The 17,416-nt window shown below is 42.8% G+C and overlaps 1 protein-coding gene across 11 annotated transcripts in view; it reads right to left on the bottom strand.

The window, feature by feature from the left end:
• The window catches only part of DLGAP1 (DLG associated protein 1), a 2,415,981-nt gene that overhangs the window by 1,149,924 nt on the left and 1,248,641 nt on the right, over positions 1 to 17,416 (bottom strand). Inside the window, exon 3 of one of the 11 annotated variants that reach the window (XM_069219947.1) lies at positions 12,979 to 13,069. The exons of the other annotated variants lie outside the window; for them this stretch is intronic. The gene's annotated coding sequence lies outside the window, so the exon portion shown is untranslated. The remainder of the gene's footprint in view (positions 1 to 12,978; positions 13,070 to 17,416) is intronic. 11 annotated transcript variants of the gene reach the window in all.

Here is a 17,416-nt window from a genome sequence, read left to right as displayed (position 1 = left end):
GTCCCACTCTGCACCATTGATCCTTGACCGCTCATACCTGAGTTAGGCTGAATGTACAAAGGTACCGGTGGACCTACAGTAATGGGTAGGGATATCGCATCTGGGTTCTGTCCATTCCCCAGGTTCTGAGGCATGTTCATTCCCACACTATGGGTCATCATTGCCGGCATGCCCGTCTGACTCCCCGTCATCTGAGCATGTGCGGTTCCCCCCTGCATCTGCTTTTGAGACATCAAAAGCTGGGTTGATTCAGCTTGTGCAAATGTTGGGTTGCGACCATTCTGTACTCCCATTACGGTTGGATCTAGAATCATTCCCGTACTGTTGTCACTGCTGTAGTACCTTGGGACCTGCGGCTGATAATTTTCTGCTGTTTTCAACATAGGCACATCTGGATATATTCTCCTAACCTGCGGTATCTGCGGGGTAAACAGTAAACTCGGGTCCTTAGATCCCGATGGCGTTTCTGAATTCGGAGTTTCATTATTCTGTACCGGTGCCGGAGGGGCAGAACTGGTACTTGGACCTTGTTCACTCTCTGCATAAGGTGGTGGACGGTCGTTCAGCAATTGCATGATGAACTCCTCATCCTCTGACTCGTCTTCTCTCCTTAACTTTTTCTCGTCCTCTCTATCTTTGGAACACCTCCTGTTTGTCTTACAGGTAGCTTTCTTGCCTGTCGCCTCTTCTTCCTTAGCAATTGCGGGAAACAATTTTATCCCCTGCAATATATCTGACCTCCACACTTTCTGTGCATTATCCCACCTAGCGTCCGCTAGTGTCTTTTCTACCTTTCTTATCCTGGTCTCAAACTTCTTTTGCTGTTGTTGTCTAGCCATTAGTTCCCAAATCGCTAGAGCCTCAAACTGTGCTGGCCTTGGAGGTACCTTCATGTCGTACATCGCGAATCTCAAATTCTCTAGCATCCTTATATTGAATGTCCCATGGATCGGGAACGCTACGCTCCCATGTCTCTCTGTCAGCTTGTGCCATTGCTTTAGCCAAGGGCACGGAACTACCCCCCTTTCCTCCATTACAATGTAAGCTGGTGTACCTTCGGGTGGCGTCTCCTCTCCTACGCTCGCTTTAATGTAAGTCTCCCCCTTCATCGCACTCTTTAATGCTTTAAAAAATTTCATTTTCTCGTCTTTTATTTCACAAAGTTTGTAATCAATAAGTGACTTTAATTCCCGGAATACTCTTCGCTTGCCTTTCCCCTTCCAATCGAGCCCCACGGACTGCGTCCAATCCGTGCGCGGCCCTTCTCCGCAACCAACCTATCCCAGCGCGGCTCCTAGTGACGTCACACTCACACACACTGCGGCTGACAAAGCCTCGCGGCTTGTCCTCCTTCACTCAGCTCCTCTCGTAACAACTTCTGGCATGTATCGCGAGCAACCAAATAATAATAAAACAGATCTGTCGGTTTACTACAGGAAGGGTAACACAATCGCTTCAGGACCTTAGGGATTTTTCACTAGCCTCGGCAGTTATTCCATCTTTCTCGGTCCCCACTTTCGCAAGCAAATCCTGACCCGCAGACTCTGCTCTCAACTTGTCAATGATCTATTCTAGTGCACTTAGAATTTGTCAAAGCCCGAAGTCGAAGTTTTCTTTCACTCCCTTAACACACGTACCGACTCGTTGACCACGCCCGGTCAACCTATTAAACCGACCAGACCACAACATAAAACAAGTGTCTCATACACTTTTCAACATACTCCGGAGTCTCTTTACCTCGCAGGGCCCGTCTCAACATCAACAACCACGTGGACATTTTTCTGCACAAAGCGCCAAACAATCTGCGGCAATAAGCTGTGCAAGCGCAAAACCCTGACTTCACTCATACCGTCACTAGTACCGCCAACGTCGATTTCACACCTCCATTCTCTCCATTCGCAAGCTCCGAGATCCTGGGAAAGTTGCGGGGGACTTAGGACATCATCATTCTCTCAATCTGTTTTACCCAAGAAAAATCTAATTCAACACCATATACCTCTCGAGTGGGGTCTCAAAGAGCGCAACCGTTACCTCTCGAGCGGGGTCCCAAAGGGCGCAACCGTTACCTCTCGAGTGGGGTCCCAAAGGGCGAAACCATTACCTCTCGAGTGGGGTCCCAAAGGGCGAAACCATTACCTCTCGAGTGGGGTCCCAAAGGGCGAAACCGTCCTCTGCTACCATCTACTGATAGAGCGTTCCGTCCTAATAAATTACCTGTATCTGGACGCTCTTGGGTCGATTAATCTTTTGACCAAGTGGGGCTCTCTTCACCCGAGAGTAATCAATTTAATCAAATCAATAATCAATAACGAACATAAGCAATGCCCTGATCAACATAACACTTCACAATTAATCCAGAAAACATTTCGGCGAACTATGACCTTTCGGTCATGAATAACCACACCAGTTTATTCAAAATTAATGAATTTATTTCCCTATATTAACAAAGCTAGCACGATATAAATGTGTCTCAACACCAAATGATATATGTAAATGAACATTAATAGCTGTCCATAACGGCGAAAAGATGCAATCTATGCAGCATTTGAATAACAATGCATTCGATGATAGCAACGCAAACCACTAAAATGATAATCTGTAATAGGCTAATTGCATACATTAGTCAGCATAACAAGGTCTCAAATTGCATCGTGCAACAAATGAATCCTCATCTAACATCAAATTAGCATCTGCATGTGGGACTTCATGCAAAAAAACAATTTAGCAACATTAATTTGGAAAAAACTCCTAACTAGGGCTCATATAAAAAATCAGCAGTTGGTTACCTAAAAAGAAAACACAATGCAATTGTACATTTTATCCTTTCATATTTACCAAATTCAATCAGCATTCAAAGAAGTCTTCGTCTCACAGGTACCGGTTGATCAGCATGGGACGGGGGTAAAGGGGCAGGGTGGACGGGGCAATTGCCTCACAGCGGCAAGATAAAAGGACAAAACTACTTTATGCAAAGGGACGAATCAAAGTTAAAGTCTCTAGGGTGAGAATTTCTTAAAGTCTCTTTCTCTCGATTAGTCGAACATCAATTGGCATCGTAGAAGATGGCAAAATGACGAGGTCGGCAAGATGGGCCATAATGTCTGCAATGTCTAGTGTCCTCAATGGGTGCAATGGGTAATGGCTGCTTTCTTCTTGTGCACCAGGTTTAAATAATCAACAGTTCAAATCCAGTAGGGTCTTCCATTGGAGGGTTCATAGGTTGGCTTCAAATTGTCCAATCAAAAACAACAATTTACAAGCTTCTACCTAGGCCTACATTATCCTTGGAGTCGGGAACGTAAGTTGCAACATATTTTACCAATTAATTCACTTTCAGAGCTTCCATTGTCTGCACCTGCAGATTGACCTTGGAGCAAAGAAGAAGATGCCAGGCTGGCACGAAACCTTAAAGATAAGCATGTGAACCGATCTCACTGGAAAAGTACAGCTTCAAGCAAGAATACACGTTTTATTAGCACATTAGAAAAATACGAGCATCTAAACCGTGAGACAAGGCAACTAGGCCGAAGCCTCCACTAAAGTTATGCTAAGTTAAAACATTTCAAACAAGCAAATCATGGCACACGTTTACGGTTATGTCAGATTAGTACAATTCTAATACATCACGTTATATAAAGCACGCTTATAAATGTTGGCGAACTACTCTGAGGGCACATTTGTCCCCGTACAATCTTTATTAATTCGGTTAAAGTCACACTTGATTATTGCAGCACTACGTTTTATGCGCTAATAAATGTAAAACCTTTGTCTCTGCGTCATCAATGGTGACAGGGGAATGGACATTGGGGTAAAGGGATGCTTCAAATCTGTTAATGCGTGTTTGATGGGGTGATGTGTAAACAATAGAGTCTGAAAGCTTGTGAACTGCTACTTCAGACTAGTAATAATGGGACAAAGAAGGTGCAAGGTTCTTCTTTCCCTCACCCTAACTATAGTAATAACTATGTATGCAGTAATCAGAGCCCACCACAAACTTTTAAAAAACCTTTAAAGAAACAAGAACATTTTCTTTTTACTAAATTGCACCCCAGAATAAAAAAATAAGAAACAAAAATGCACAAACTTAAAACCGTGAGTGAAAATGCTTCTGAATTTAGAATTTAACCATAAACAATCAATTTGAAATGTTTTATAAACTGAAAGCAAAGAGATTTTGGGTGAATTAGATACCTGTATTTCAGTTTTGAAAAGGCATTTGTTGTACTGAGTTGAAAACAGGCAATAACGTTGTCCCCGTTATTTTATGCAATTCATTTACGATGTCTCCAGGCCTTGATACTTTTTATTAGATCAACTGCAAATAATAAGGCATAATTGTACAGTGAATAAATATATGAGAACCTAAGATTACTTACTAAGATGATATCATCAGAGTGAGCTGCAGAAATGCATTTTTCCATTAGACCACATTTCTGTATTCACAAAACACTTCGGCCCATATTTTTTTGACGCAAATCAGCGCCAAGGCAGATTTGCATCAAAAAGTTTAACGCCGGCTAACGCCATTCCAACGCACCAGCTTGGCACCTTATTTATGGAATGACGTTAGCCAGCGCTGCTGCCTGGTTTGCGTCAAAATAATTTACGGTAACCGGGCAGCGGAGGAGAAGGGAAGACTGGGGGTTGTGCGGCAAAGAATGGTGCAAGTCAGATTAAAGTAAAAAATATTGGCTCACACCTGACTAGGGCCATTTTTTGACGCACAACCCCAATGGAAATGACTCCTGTCTTAGTAAAGACAGGAGTCATGCCCCCCTGCTCAATGGCCATGCCCAGGGGACCTCTGTCCCCCGTAGCTATAATCAGACTGGGGAGGGGAGCCGCATGCACCACCCTCCTGAAATGATATAAATAAATACACCCCCCAGGACCTGGCCCATACAAGGGGCATATAGGAAACACCTGCGGCAGCCTCACTCATTGCACCATCCACTACAGTAGCCTTTTAAAATGTTTTGGGGCTGCCACTGCAGTCTGTATAGCAGTTTTAAACTGGTATTACAATCTAGCAAAATAAATCATCTGCCAGGCTTAAACCCTCCTTTTCAATACTTATAAATCACCCCTAGGGTAGGCCCTAAAAGCTCATTGTATTTAAAAAGGAGGACATGTGGGCTTACGTTTAACATGTCCTGAAAGTGAAAAGCTCCTAAAGTCAGTTTTCACTGCTGCAAGGCTATCTCTCCCATAGACTAAAACCAGATTACCTTATTACACTTAATAAATGCTAACTCGAGGTTAGGAGCAGATAGAGTTGGTCTTTTTACGCTCAAAGGAATTGTAATCCAAATTTAAGTTACAATTTTGAATATGCTATGTATTTACATAGTTGCCATTTTCCTGCCCAAACCAAATGTACCTTTCTGTCTTTGTCCAGCATCACATGACTGTGAATGGCTCTCCCGTTGGGGGTTGTGTATTGCTTCCAGACATTGAGATAAAAGAGGCTTACATGTGTGGGGTGAGAGGCTTCCTGACAGGATGGCTGATGAGGAGTTGTGTCCTGCCTCATTACATTTCAAAGGGCCCTGCCTGCTGCACCCACAAATGAACCTGACACCAGGCCTGCCTTTGCCTTTGTCACTCTGGGACGTTTGGAGCCAACCTCAGGGGAAGAGGAAGAACTGATCATAACCAGTCTTGGGGGTAGGTTAGAGAAGTCCAAAACACAAAGGCTGGTACCAGGTCTCAAAATGGACCTTCAGAGTCTATTATCAGCACACACTCATGGACTTGTGGAAGATTCAGAAAAAGAACTGTCCAGTTGTCCAAAGAAAGAAGATTGGACCTGGTTGCCTTGAACCCAGGCTACCCAGATTGGCCTTTAGGATAGTTGAGTGACCTAATGTGTGAGCTACTGCAACAAAATAAGGCTCCAGATGCCTCTTAGAAATTGCCCAGCTGCCTAGTGCCAACTAGACCTCCCTGAGCTATGATTTTGGCCTCTGCTGGAGTGGGTCCCGATCCCCAAGCTGTGTTACCCTGGCTGGCATCAGAGAGAACTCCTCCTGGAGAAAAGGTGAAGTTACAGAAGTTTTTGGCTCGTCATGAGCATGAAGTAACCTCTTCACACCAAAAATTGACTACTGGCAATAATCGCCAATTCGAAGCACCAGCAGGACCTGCTCTTAGGGTCACCAATGGCCATCCATGACGACCGATAAAGTGATACCTGCACTTCATGCCAACACGACCGTCTGTAACAATCAACCATTGCAAAGCTTCTGTGAGGACTAGCTCTTTGCACTACAGTAACGACCATCCCTTACATTTGACCTGCTCCTTGTGCCGACACCTTTGTCCTCGCCATCCCTGCCAAAACAAACAGAACCCTTTATGATAGACTTGAGAAGGTAACTCATCAGCAGGATTAACCTAGTACATGTATCCAGCCTGCAATCCATCACAATTGGCATCAACATGTGACTTTCCGCTGGTTCAATGCAACCAAATAACAAAGAGTGGCGTTTTTTGCGTCTTGGCACTATTTTCACCAAACATTTTAAAAACTCATATCTCTAGTTCTACTGAATGGATTTTGATTATTTAAGTGTCATTTAATTTATTAAATTACTGTCTTGTTTGTAAATTGGTTTGCAATTTTTCTTGTGATGTATTTTTACTTTATTATTGTTCAAATTTTGCACAAATGCTTTAAACATTGCAGCTAAGTTAAGCCTGTCTGCTTTCGTGCCAAGCTACCAGATGGCTAAGCACATGTTTATTTAGTGACTTTTGTGGTCACTCTAACAGGGATTGTGTTTTATATCATAATTAATAACCCAATTTCCTACAGCCATAGACCTCTGTACACTTTACTCTTGCTAATAAGCAGTAAAGTGGTTGTACTCCACCTTTACACATGATGAAATTGGTATACACCTGACTGGCACACCTAGTATATGGTACAAAGTATACCCAGGCCACGTCAGTCAGTCATTCAAGTTTATTGTGTGAATCTTTACAATTTAAAATCTTTATAGTGTTCGAGACATATAAAAGCAATTGCATTAAGTAGAAATGAACGAATGCATAAAGTAGAATAGAACAGTATTATATGCCAAGAGAAAGACCTAGATTTGTAGCTGCACCAAGGGATGTAACTACAGAACCATAAAAGGCTTAGTGGTAGCTAAGGTACTTATTTAAAATACTGTAGAGTGTATCTAACAAATAAAAATGCTAGAGGCTAGAAATTGTATGCCGATGACGTAACTAAACATTGTATGCCGATGACGTAACTAACAACAAATGAATAAGCAGAATACAATAGTTCAGCATAGAATGGTATGTTACAAATCAAGCGCTATCCTTTTCTATCACTTTGGTCACATAAAAGTTCAATTTTCTCCTAATCGCACTGCAATGTCACTCAGGTGAGGACTGCATCTGGGGAACCTCCCTATGTGGAAACTTAAATGAGGGTAATGCCCTTCCCATTCTGCATGCGTCAATAATGTTTCTGGGATGGGCCTCATCTAAACTGCCCTTGTGGTGTGGTAAGCAGGCATTACACATATTCAATGTAGATTTGCCACTTTCTAGGAATGTCTAGCTGAACTTTGGGTTGTCCTTTCCAGGTATAGTATATCCAAGTTTATTCGACTCTTGTGGGAATGCTTGTGTAAGGCTGATGTACTTGCCTAATTTGGCCAATTGTGTTGGCTCAGTGAGAGTAAACACAAGGGTCCTTGCCTCATTGCAGGTTTGGGATCCATATGCAGGGAAAAGCGGGTTTAATAGGGTTCGCTGAGCATGCAGTACTGCTGGGCAGCAGCATAATAAATGGGCGAAAGATTTGTACTTATAATCGCAAAGTCTGCAGTTGGCAATCTTAGAGACATTTGGGATTTAGTTAATTGATCTGTTGGCCCATCAGCCTTGCAACCATAATCTGTTGGAGACAGGTTTTCCGGATTGACCAGTTGATGTATGGCTGTGGGCTCAGGCAATATGGCTGCATACTGGATTTTTGCACTGCTTTTGGTACCGGTGAGTTCTTCATTTTGGCCATGTCACTTATTTTTTAGAGTGATCTTGTCTGTTTTTCCTAGATTCCTTTAAGTGCTGCATGCAAGAGTTGCAGCTTGTTCTGCTCTGACTCAAATTATTTTTTAATGTAGTATGGCCAGGGATCCTTTTCTGATTTAAAGACATGCTGGAGGTCTGCTTTCAGGGACATAGGCGGCACCTTTATAAACCTGTAATTGTACTTTAAAAAGGTTGCAATACTGGCCCTCCAAGCCAAATTCCAGTCTAACCGGACAGCCCCATATGTATGATGGTAATTTAAAAGCCCTTTTGTAAAATTTTAGTTGAAGTTTTTCAATGGCTTTGATGAATTGCCCCGGGTAGTTTTCATGACCCTATTTGATCATAGGGAGGAGTGTTGCGTCTATAACACATCATATTGGGTCTCTGGAAGGGCTTTCTCATGAATTATTGAGCTGGCAGACTATAGTGATTATTATTTCCACCTTTGCTTTTAGATGCCTCAGGTGTGCTTTTACTCCTCCCTTTAAAGATAGCCAGACTCCCACATAACTATACAATTCAGTGTTTTAGATTTTTAAAGGACCCAGGCTACAGAAGTGATTTATTTTTTTAGGTGTTCAGCCAAAATGTATTACTTTAGTCTTTGAGCCATTTGCCAAGCTTTTATTTGTCGTATTGTATTGGTGGAGGGCGTTGAGGGCTTTTGGATCACTATTCAAGAGTGATGCACGAGAACTCTGCTTATTGTAATATCATGACTTTAATGTTTCTAATTATTGGTGGAATTAGATTGGCCTGTCCCAGTGCTGAACACATGTCTGCTGTGTACAGATTGGCAGGGCACAAGCACACGCCTTTGCTTTAAGTCGTTATCCATGAGAATTTTCTTTGTGACCGCTGCCTGCAATAACTTGATCCTCACCCAGGTTGAGATGCATAGTGATATTGCTTGGAACAAGTTGTTTGGAATACCCCATACTTGGAGCTTACTTCATAAGTTAGTCCTATCTACTGAGTCAAACACAGCAGAATAATCAACAAAACACACATAGAGGGCATGCTGCTTCAGGCTAGTGGCTTGGTGAATTAAACAAGAGAGTGCCACTATATTGTCCGTTGTTGAGAAATTTGCCCTGCAGCTCGTTTGGCAAATCATAATTATCTCATTTGCCTCTGCCCAGTGCTCCAGTTCTTTCAGGAGGATTGAGATGTAGGCCTTTGCTTTCATATCTAGGAGGGCAATAAGTCAGTGGTGTGCTGGATCCTTCCTATCAGCCTTCCTGAATATGGGGTGAAGAAACAAGCCCCTCCAACTCTCCAGGACCTGCTGGGTCAATAGGCATGAGTGGTACAATGAATGGAGTATCACTGACCACAGGTTAGTATCACCTTTGAAAACCTGAGCTGGAATGTAATTTGAATCTAGGGCTTTGGCGGCTCTGATTTTCTGCATACCCCTGGCCTGTATGTTAAATGTCACCAGTGGGCTGCAGGTACTCACTGCAGGGACACAATAAACGCAACCCATACCTACCACTGTAGCATAGCTTGGCAAAGTAAAAACAAACCCTTTTCACAGGCCTAAACCTTCCTTTTAAATACTAATAAACCACCCCTAAGGTAGACATTAGGGTCCATAAAGACAAGTCGCATGGTTTTTAAAAGTAGGACATGTACATGTTTAATGTTCCACATATCCTTACAGTGAAAGCGCTTAAAAGCTATTTTTACTACAGTAAGGCTGGCTGCTTCCATAGTGAAATACTGCCTCACATTATTACACATTATTGTGCTAATTTCAGCTAGAAAAACATTTAAAGACTTGTTGTAATAGTTTGAGAAAATCCAATTTCATGGTAAAGTTGAATTTTAACTAGCTATCATTGGAAAGATATAATGGAAAAATCACACTTCTCCCCCTAACTGTTCAAAAGCAGTTCTATAAGTTTTCCAACTCACACCTTGCAGCTGATGACTCCCCTGTAGTGAGGTGTAAATTACTCCCAGGACAAGGACAAAGGGCCTTGGGAGTAGGAAGGTGCTGTCATTCCCTTCACAGGATGTCCCTCTAGTCAGGCCGGCACCAATCCCTGTAGCTGCCCAGAACTAGGTTAAAGTGACCACAGGGGAGATGTGCCATTTCCATTGCCACACCTTTGGTTGGGCACAGGAAGCTCTGACCATGGGAAGAAACCTTCTTTCTTGCTAGAATTAAGAGTGAGGAGCACTGTGGGATTTTTTGCAGCAGGGCACACAGGAAGTGCTGAACAACTGGGTAGGGTTACCCCTGGGAACTTTTACCCCATGGTTAGCTAGGGGCCAGGAGTTGCCTCCGTCCACAGGCTGGTGCCATGCATAAATGTGGCTCCCACAGTACACTCCTCACATCACTACTAGAATTATGGAAGAATAGAAGGGAACCTGGTGTCTATGACCTGAGAAGAACCCTGAAATTAGACCTGTTCTCCCTCTTGTGCACAGGACAAAGAAATAGACACCAAGGGTCATAAGTCTGACCCGTTTCCCCTACAGGGGCACATCTAGCTCCTTAGCTGACCAGTTCCAACTAGACCTGCCTTGAACCTTGTGGCTGTACTCTGCAGGAGTGAGATTTGCCCTCAAGTGCTGTCCCTGAGTCCTCGTATTTCAATGTGTACTTCTCCTAAAGTTGTCTGAAGCCTGGGATTTAGAAACGTTTTACCCGGAGAACCTGTGTGAGTCCGGTATCAGCCTGCCAAGCTGATCTGCCACATGTGCATTGTCACTGGTGTTGAGTTCTCTGTAGTTCAAGCTCCATTCTTCTCCACAAAGAAAATCCGATTCAGCGCATCAGATGTTGACCGACATCTGACGATGCTGAGCCATTTTTAGACAATACCTTCAGCCTTGTGCCATAGAGGAAATCTGAGATTTAAAGAAATCTCTATGTCCAAGCACAGAAAGCATCATCGGATCAAGATGCCACCTGTATACAATTAATGTCTAAGGTTGTTTGGGCATGAACCCTGAACTTTTTCTGCTCAGAGCTTTCTGCTCAGAGCTTTCTCGCCATCATGCTCAGCTTGGCCACAGCCTGCTTTCTTGCCTCACTGAGGACTTTTTGCTCCAGAAAAGCTTTGACCTTTAAAGGTAACAATTTGATTGGGATGATCTTGGTCCTTGTATCCAAACAGTGCTCCATCGCAGTCGGCCTTAAAATGTACTCTTGTCCCGGTCAAGTGCAACCAAATGACTGTGGTAGACACCTAAGGTTTTTTTTACACTATTTGTAAATTCAAACTTAACTCCTGTTCAACCTATTGAATTTTTGTTCTTTGGGTGTCACTTTGTTTGGTAAAATTTACTCCACTTTTCTAAGTTGGTTTGGGATTTTTCTTGTGTTGTATTTTGACTTTAATATTGCCTGAGTAGTGCATTAATACTTTACACATGCCTTTAAGTTAAGCCTGTCTACTCTGTGCAATAGCTGCCGGGGGTTGAGCTCAGGTTAACTTTGTGACTATAAGGGTTCATCATAACAAGGATTATGGTTATTATTTGAGGTGGGCACTCACCCTCCTCAACTAGTTCATCAATTTCTTACACTCCCTCATATCAGTGTCCAGATATTCTCCACTTTCCAGCCACAGCAATACAGTCAACATACATCCACTGCCTACGGAAGATGTAACCAAGCTCCATCTCTTGCCATGCTAATTCTGTAGCCACCCAAAATGAATCTCACTGGTCCCAGTACTTCAGCTATCACCACACACACAGTCTTTGTACCATACATATGCTACACATACCCTGCCTCGATACACACACTGAATATTACCATAAGGTTCTGGGCTCACATAACTGCAATCCTTTGCCCAAGAAAGAGAGAAATCTGTAGTTTAACACATTTGAATTCATCCTTCTGCTTGTTAAAGGCCAACTTGGCATGAGGTAACACAAGAGGGATGTACGAAATAGACATGAGCTTCATTAAATCTAAAGACTATAAGATGCTTAACTGCCTTGTCCAAGTATTTCATCTCAAATATCAGAGGCAAGTATGTTGCAGGCCACACTAGGGAGGATCCTTTAAACAGTCACAGGAAATGAAATGGTTCTCCCAAAAAGAAACCCCAAAGTACGGCCTTTTCAATTTGTAAGAAAAATCATGAGATGTAAAGTTTCAAAGTCATCAAGAAAGTATGGGCACTCCTTTTCTTAGATCACCAACGCCATCGCTGAAGTCTACAAGGTGCAATGTTTTCTCACACCCCGTTGCTCTTTAATAATAACATCTAATAAGAGAGTCATGTTTATTTTATTCCTTCATAGAAATCTGTAGCAAATGTTTACTACAATATTCTCCCTGGTAAGAATAAGTAAATCACGTAGAATCTATCTGGCTAGCTGGAACTTAGGGTCAGCAAGCACGGGTGTCCATGTGCGTTGACCTACAGTTGCACTTTATTCAACCTAGCACATATTATTTTATCCTTGTAATGGTCACTGCAACTGGTGGAGTGAACCTTTTGCTTAGCAGTTTTGCCTCCCATTGACGATTTGGTAGCTCTAGTTTTAAAGATTGATTATTGTGAAATATTTAGTATTGCTAAAAAAAGGAAATATAGGAAATAAACCTGTACTTTGTACAACATGTTTTTAGGTCTGATCTAGAGAAGGCATTCGTCATCCCGCCAGCCTCATTTTTTTCCCAAAACATAATAAATCAAATAAAATATGTATCCAAAATAAAGGGGCTTGCAGTCAGCCATTTTCATTAACTGGTCTTTCTAAGTGTCATTACATTTTGCTTCTGCCCATCAGAGCACAAGCCAAGCCCACTTTACCCAGTGGCTGCCATGCACTATGAGTAACAGCATTTTGCCAGATCACATGTGTACAACCACCTACGTTTACATGCCTGGGCTGCTGGGTCACTCCTTTATTTGTATATTTTCTTGTGCCCCAGAAATTGTTTTGTACCTTGCATAGGGTGACCAGATGTCCCATGATTTGTCCGGAGAGTCCAGGTTTTTCAGAGACTGTCTCGGTGTCCTTACACATGTCCCGGTTTCTGAGAAAGGTCGCATGAGAGGGAACATTAATACTGTTCACTAGCCATCTTCTCACACCAAGGGCAGAAATTGAATTATTTTCAAAAGTCATCTACTGTGCTGCCTCACCTCATTCACTCAACACAGCAGGTTTTTTGATTTAAACATTTTTTTATTAAGAATTTTAATACATAAAAGACAGTTGGCAGATAATCATGAGCTAAAAGCATTCTTTACATAATATATTAACACAAAAATACATGTTGGCAGGTACAGTTGATCTTACATAGATAATATAGGGCTGAGCAATGCGTTACTGTCTCTGATGCACAACCGTAAGGAGATATCATGAAAAAGTGGAAAGAAAGTAGGACAGGTAGTAAGCAGGAAAGAAGGTAAAAAGGAAAAGTATAGAGAGATGATTACCCAAATTTGGTTTGGAGTTGTGTATAGCAAGTTTTGTCAAGACGTATCTGGTAGTTTCATTAAGGTAGCGTTATAAAATGTAGATAATAAGGGTAGGAACCAGTGTAGTGAGTTGTAAATTAACTGGGTCGGACACGTGTAGAAAACTTTTCTCATGGGGTTAATTACTTCTAGGTAGCAGTCAAGGTTGTTCGATAGGGCCTTATGAGCTAATATTCAGGGGTATTGTGTGGAGAGAATAGAATGTGCACCTCTATTATATCTCAACCATTCCCACCATGTGTTATTGGAGAGATTCCCCAATGCTTTCCCAGAGGAGAGGATGGTTTTATGAGCGAGGGTGAATAATAAGTCTTCAAGTAATAATTCTTCACCTTGCAGGCCCATCGTCTGGGAGGGGTTAAAGGTGCCACAGAATGAGAATGAAAAGTTCCTGGGGAGTGTAGTTTGGTAAATATTGTCAGTGGTGTTGTGGACTTTAGTCCAAAATTTGTATAGCAAAGGGGAATCATAAAAGATGTGGCAAAGGTTTGCGTTAACTGAGCTACAGCTCTACGAGACCTAGTTTGGTAAGTCAGTGTGGAGATTAGAAGGATCTGTGTAGTATATGTAATTTAGCCTGTGCGAGATTTGGGGTAATTTTCTTGGTGAATGGGGAAGCCGATGCCCAACAAATTAGATAAACTCCGTTCTTGTGCTATTTGTGTTGCATGATTCCATCACCCAAGGCCTAGCATGCCATGTGTCTCATCACAGAGTAAGAGAGGAAATGTTTTCATTAAGATTTTAAAGGCTTTGGCAAAGCTCAGAGAAAAGCACCTGAATGTTTTTTTTTTTTTCCAATGAAAACACACATTGACACTTTATTACTTTTTCATTTCTTTCACTTTCTGGTACTTGGTGTCTTTTTGCACTATTATGAATAGAGGACCTCAAGTTCCAGAATACAAAGCACAATGGACTATGCCATCATTGTGTGATATTGAACAACTTGAAATCTTTGCTCTTTCAAATGCTGTCCATTCTGTATTAAATAGAAGTCCACAGAATCTGCAATGCTGGTATTCTATATACATAGTCTTTTTATAGGTTTGTCAGATGGGGTAGTGTAGACCTTTGTCTATGTGTGTAAGTGCTGCATTGTAAGTTCCCTTATGAGTTGTCAACAGTTAGTCCTATTTCTATATCTGTGGCCATCCTGCCTGTTGGTTCTGTAAATATGGTCATCCTAACATTGTGTACCTGTTAGTCCTTGCATCCCTGAAATGGTTTTCCCAAACATTTTGCATTCAGGCCTCCTGTTTTTGCGGACTTCATTTTTGCCGGCCTTAGGATTCTGCACACATTACCACTGCTAACCAGTGCTAAAGTGCTTGTGCTCTTTCCCTAAAATGTGCTAACATTGGCTTATCCCCACATGACATATTTAATTTACTTATACGCCCCTAGTAGAGTGCACTACATTTGCCCAGGGCATGTAAATTAAATGCTTCTAGTGGGCCTGCAGCATTGATTGTGCCAACCACTTAAGTACATCCAGACCTGCCACTGCAGAGCCTCTGTGTGCCGTTTTAAACTGCCATGTCGACCTGGCAAAGTCAACCATCTGTCAGGCCCAAACGTTCATTTTAAATACATGTAAGTCATCCCTAAGGTAGGCGCTAGATAGCCCCAAGGGCAGGGTGCAGTGTGTCTAAAAAGTTGGACATGTACTTTTAAGTTTTACATGTCCTGGTAGTGAAAAACTCTTAAATTTTTCACAACTGCAAGGACTTTCTCTCCCACAGGATAACATTGGTAATGTCGGAGTTACCTTTTTACACCTTATAAGCATTTCCATCTAGGAAGATTTAACCCCCCTATTCCCCAAGCTTAGTTTCCTCGGAATCACAATTTAAAATCTTAACCTATGGTGAAGTTGGGTTTTAAATTGCAAATTCTGAAAATACCACTTCTAGAAAGTTTGCATGATCTTACTTTAGCAACTTGGTGCATATTGCCTGTCTCTGATCACATGTCTGGGTTTGGGATGACAGGTAGGCTTCGTGTATTCCTTCTAGGCAGCCATACACAATGGGAGCTTAAGTGTGACTTGACGGGCCCTGATGGGCAATCCTGAGCAGAATGGGAGGCAGGACCTGGGAACAGCCTCACTTACACCTGAATACGCTGCGTCCTGTACCCACACAAGGGCTACAAACCCCCTGTAGTGAGTGTGGAAGCAGGGCTGGAAAGGCTGGGACTCCGTGCACCTTCAAAGGCACACCTTTGAAGTCTCCTCCACTTCAAATGCCCAACTGGGTATAAGTATTGGACTTCTGACACTACCACTTCAGTATACTTCTGGACCTGTGGATATTCTGATAGGTAGATGGACTGCTGTGCTGTTGGGGACCTGCCGCTCTGCCTGACTGCTGTTTGTTGGACTCCTGCCCTGCTGTGCTGACCTGTGCCTCTTGTCCTCTTGCCTAAAAGGGAGAAGGACTGGACCTTCAGTGCAGAACCCAGAGTGACTCCAAGGACTAGTTGTCTAGCCTCCTGATCTGAAGTCTCAGGGACACAATAGACTTCTGACCATAATGCAACCGGCTCCTGCATCTGGACTCCGCCATCTGTGAGTCTGCCCGGCCAAATGGTGCCACACTAACCCTGGTCCCTTGGGCACTAGGCAGTGGTTCTAAGATGCTTGCTCCACCACAACCGACACATACTCTGCTGTGGAAGTAGAATCAACTCACTCTGTTGATGTGTGGGGAAAATTGATGCATCATCTCTACTGCATAAATCAGAACTGGCACAACCAGAATCGCATTGCCACTGTACCTCACATCTCAAAAAAAGCACATCACCTTTAGAACTGACACTGCAGTGCTTTTCTTGTGCACGGTCCTTGCATCCCCATCAACAGCACTCTCCTCTCATCGGAACTCACGCATCGCCTTGACTGTCCTACGCATCCTCATTGTCGATGCATCAGGAACACGCATCACAGCCTCACAGTAGCCACACCACATCTTGTAACCGACACATCGCAGCTATTGCATAGAGAACATTAACACATCCCATCTAATGTGTGGTTTGGAACAGACACATTGTTTCGCGACCTGGATTTAAGGAACTTTGGTTCACTGGGCCCAACTGGGTCCCTATTAGCTGGCCCACACTCCATTGTGGTTGGCCTGAACCTTTGACTTTTTTTCCAGTCCAGCACGACCAGATGTCCCTTGTTGGTGCTTTTGACTCCTAAGCATTGTTTTACAGTTCATTCTTTAAAAAAATCATAATTCAAGTTCCACTAATTGGATGTTTGGCATTTTGGTCTTGTTTTATTTATTAAATGAAGCTCTGTTTTTCTAACCTAGTGTGGGATCCTTCTCATGTGGTGTTTTCACTGTTTTATTGTTTGAAGGGTTGTGCAAATACTTTACAAATTGCTTTCAAGTTAAACCTGACTGCTTTGTGCCGAACTCCCAGAGGGTGGGCACATTTTAATTTGGGGCTTGCTTTTGCCTTACCCTGACAGGAATAGTGGTTGCTGCCTGATTAGGGCTCACACCCCAGTCAACCAACAACCCTTTGCAAAAAAAATTGTACAAAAACAGCTCTACCTGCTTCTCAACAGCAGACCTATTGCCTTTGAAAATGGGGGCTTGGGGTAAAGCAACAAGAGAGGCTTGCAACCTGGGCTTTTCGGGCATAGTGGTGCGGTCCATTAACTGCCCAAAGCTAATTGGATGTTGGGATAACAGAAAGGCTAGGGATCTGTCACTTGAGTGAAGGGCTGATCAGCATTTTTTGCCTGATGCGACACATCAGCCACTTACCCCATTGTAGGGCTGTTATTCAAGGCCTCCCTTCCACCCTAGAATAGGTTAATGGTTTGTGCAGTTTAGGGCTTGTTGATACAGGTTAGAAATGCAGGGTTGTTTTATTGTGATAGT

Source organism: Pleurodeles waltl, chromosome 2_2, assembly GCF_031143425.1.
Source record: "Pleurodeles waltl isolate 20211129_DDA chromosome 2_2, aPleWal1.hap1.20221129, whole genome shotgun sequence".
NCBI classification, from domain to species: domain Eukaryota; kingdom Metazoa; phylum Chordata; class Amphibia; order Caudata; family Salamandridae; genus Pleurodeles; species Pleurodeles waltl.
This window is presented reverse-complemented; position numbering and strand designations above follow the sequence as displayed.